This window comes from Montipora foliosa, chromosome 2 (genome assembly GCF_036669935.1).
Source record: "Montipora foliosa isolate CH-2021 chromosome 2, ASM3666993v2, whole genome shotgun sequence".
NCBI lineage: Eukaryota > Metazoa > Cnidaria > Anthozoa > Scleractinia > Acroporidae > Montipora > Montipora foliosa.
The window spans coordinates 44,593,510-44,597,455 of NC_090870.1; the positions used below are offsets into that span (position 1 = coordinate 44,593,510).

General features: G+C 38.0%; 1 long non-coding RNA gene across 1 annotated transcript in view; it reads right to left on the reverse strand.

Annotated features, from left to right (window-relative positions):
* The window catches only part of LOC137993244 (uncharacterized), a 6,978-nt gene extending 3,913 nt beyond the window's left edge, over nt 1-3,065 (reverse strand). Inside the window, exons 1-2 of the long non-coding RNA XR_011121837.1 lie at nt 2,479-3,065; nt 1-550 (exon numbers count right to left, since the gene is read on the reverse strand). The exon at nt 1-550 is cut by the window's left edge and continues 3,913 nt beyond it. This is a non-coding gene — a long non-coding RNA (uncharacterized lncRNA). The remainder of the gene's footprint in view (nt 551-2,478) is intronic.
* Between the last annotated feature and the right edge of the window lie 881 nt (nt 3,066-3,946).

The following is a 3,946-nucleotide window of genomic DNA, read 5'->3' on the forward strand; positions in this document are numbered from 1 at the left end:
ATGAGGCGTGCCACCCGCCAGTTCAGATGAAAAATACTACAAATTAGTATACAATAACAAATTAACTGCACGTAATTGAGTGGTACTTATATTACACCTATCTTTCAATTATTGATGCCATGTGCAGATCTATACGTCTATTAGAAAGATATCACTTAAACTCATGTTACTGCTTATGTTTGATGCATTTAGTATTGAAAGATCACTGACAATTTTCTCAGACTTAAAGGATTGAGATACCTTTCTTGATTTTACTCAAAAATTATTGAGAAACGATTCCCATATTAGCACAGGTAATCACTGATTTTTGCCCTGAACATTTGACTCTGCCATAATTACCGGATGCCTGAAAAAATTCACTTGACCCCAGTTCATGTCAAAAGATTAATTCCATACAGTGTATCCACAATAACAATGACACTACTCTACCCAAGTATTGACATAAAGACATTAATTTGCAATTGCATCACAATTCACAATCAGTGGACTGTCTGTTTCTTGCACCTCAAGAAATTCCCTTCAGCACTGCAGCTTACGGTTGAGATAGGCCCTGGAAAATATTCACACCAGTCAATCAATCAATCAATCAATCAATCAATGCATAAGTTACATGTACATTTCAATGAATGATGTAACACACCACTCTGCCATTCATAAGCAATCCTCCGGTGTAAGTGAAACTGAATAATGAAGCTTTAAAGGAATTGCAAACTTATCTGGAAGCCTGTGACAGCCTCCCACAAGTGTCCATCTTTCCAAATTGACCAATTTTGTGCATGTAATAAAATCAATAATAGTTACTGGGCTCGAGTTTCTCATGATTTTAAAATGGAATTAGTTTTTGATGGCTACAACTCAAAACAACTTTTGTATTTCATCTATAATTTGCTCTTTTTTCTTGGGTTCCTGGCCACAAAGCACTAAAAGCATGATGTTGTGAGTTTTACCTTATACAATTAAAGCAGTGGAGCAATCATACAGAAAACTGCTCATTAAAACAAAAGTTTTAATAAAAATTCTCTAGGATGTCCTTTTTGTGTTGTTACCGTATGAGCTACATGTAGACTAAGTACTTATCAAATAAAATTTGAGGTTTTATGGGGAGAAATTGAAAATATTGACAATATCAACTCTATCACAAAATGGTTGGTACAGTATAATTATTTAGACAGCCAGCTCTCAACATGTACATGTATAGTAGCTGTATAATCTTCCATGAGAAATGCTAGTAATGCATTGAGTACTTTACCATAGAATACCCGACAAGACAATTGGATTTTTTGGTAAAGGCTCGCATACACCTGTACATGTACATGCATACAAAATACAAGTGACAAATAACATGTGAGAAGCTTTGTATACCAATTGTCATAGTTACATGTATCCTTGCACAAGCAATGTGGTGTGCAGTAGCAAGGTTTGGTAGAATAAGGCTGCATATCCAGTTATTATTTCACTGTCTTCCCTGTATTCTGATTTGTTACAATTATTTCTATGGCTTGGTATAAAAGGTGACATTGTTTGGTCGTGAGACACCAGTGAAGGTATACCATGTCATAGGAAAAACAAGTGACAAGTACACTGAAACAAGTGAAATACCTTTTTATATCATGTCATATGAAATAGTTACAGTATATCCTTGCACAAGCAATGTGGTGTGCAGTGGCAAGGTTTGGTGAAAAGCTTGGTACAAAAGGCTTCAGATACTAAACCTATGACATTGCTTGGACATGAGACAACAGTGAAGGAATACTGTAACCATGTCAGGAAATTTGTATTCCACCAAACCTTGCCACTGCACAGCACATCGCTTGTGAAAAGATATATGTAACTTTATAAAATCCAACTAGTGGTCTATTATCAATGCTGTGTTCTGATTGGTTGAGCTACTAGTAGGCTATTTGTTATAGCTCACTAGTAGCAAAAAACGCGCCGGCTTTGAAAACCAAAACAACAATTAAAGTCTAGCTTTAACTAGCGAAAGATGTTTTGTCTCGATATTTTTTTGACCAACTAGTTGGATTTTACTCAAACAATTATTATTCCTCTCGCTCTCATGGCCTCTGAGTCAATAGCCCATTCGGGCTCAAGGAACAATTGTTAAATAGCATACCCGGGCCACTAATGTGTTCTAGAAACAGTATTGTTTGAAGAACGAGGCATATAAAAATAAGTGGCAAATAAGGGGCTGGGTATAATAGACTTCAGCTGTCACCGGGATGCAGAGATCCATATTATCATTCATACCCCTTTCCTTATTATTGGTATTGTTTTAAATGGCCTTAAATTAATAACGTGACCTGAAATTACTAAGGTAGTACGTCTGCAACAGTAAAGACTGTCCTTGCAGAGGGAGGGATGATTGATGCGAATCTCAATTCAATGAATCAGCAATCAATCGTGTTATGAAAAAGAAAGGATATTCTATACAAAATTTAAGGCATATACTTTCAGGTTATTACCAGTGAGGTGACCTACCGAAACTCCTTCGGCAATCTTTTGCTATTCGGCGCTTTAATATAAGTCTTGAATCTTCCCGCTCTTTTGCTTAAATCCACATGTAGCTGTTAGGCCTTCCTTTGTTCCAAACGTTCGTTGAACTCCGTTTGCTTTAGGAAGGAAGGCCTCTATTTCTGCCATGAATTTTTCATCGATTAATGCTGCTGGCGTTGGTCGTAACTCTTTCTCGAACACCGTCTCTGAACTCCCTGATCAGAATCCAGTACATACAGCTTTATGAGTCTAGATATTCAACGGTTCCATGTCAAGCAGCTAGCAAAGTCTATTCTTGCTAGGTTTCTCTGGTCGCCTTGGAATTAGTGGGAATCGTGGACTTGAAATAGGCATAGAACATTCGAAAGACCGACCATTCAACATCATGACACTGGCGTGCGTGTTTGTGGCGAACTACGGTAAAATATGGCCTGAATGGTCGTTGCCCTTTCTTTCGGGTTTTGTCGATTCTTACTGCCATTTCACCCGCACAAATGTCAAGGAATCGCCGTATAAAACCTTGGTCGTCCGAATACGAAAAGAAAGAGGAAAGAGCACATCGCCCGCGCGAATTTCAAACCGTTGATAACCAAATTTTCATCGTCACAAAACCTCGTTTCCAGGGTCTTTGCGGCTGGGTGATTTAAAATGACGGACAATAGGCTAGTGTCGAATTGAACAGAGTCGAGGTTCAGGGGAATAATTTGCATTTTCCTTTGTTTCAAACAATGCAAAATGCAAATTATTCCCCTGAACCTCGACTCTGTTCTTTTGTTGCTGCACAATTCGAAACTAGCCTATTGCCCCTCCGATCCTGAGAACGAGGAAGGCCCAACTTTAGCCAAAAAATCCGGAAATTTCGGTTTGAGGTCAAATGGAAAGGCAATTTTCCGGAAAATCTTTTCGAAAATTGTGGACAACCTCTAGAGGTAGTCCTCTTTTTCCGTTCGGAACAGAATTCGCGAAATGCTCTTACCATTTGCGAGAATCCTTCCGTTTCCAGGCCACTTCTGAAAAGATCGAGTAAAATATGCGGGATAGAATGCTGTGTAGTAAATGGTAAGCGCCATTCTCAGCCGGTTGGTCATTAAATTCGGAAAATCGCTTACCTTTATTTATGCAACGATCATTCCATCCGGATTATTTGGCTAAATGGTAAGCACCCTTTGTTTACCATTGGTTGGTTTCATTGTAGGACGTTGCTGCTGATGAAACTCAAAAGCTTTCGAATACCAGTGCAGTTTTCGTTCAATAATATAACGGTTATGTAAAAATTGAAACTTTGCCACAGCAGTAAAATGTGTAACAAATATCATATGCACATTGCCTATGACAACAAAACGAAGATGCTGTAAATCACCATATTTGCTCCCAAGTAAATATGAATATTTATAGCAAGGAAATTTGCAAATTTACTACAAAGTGATATTCCGGCAATTCATTCCTTTTTGCT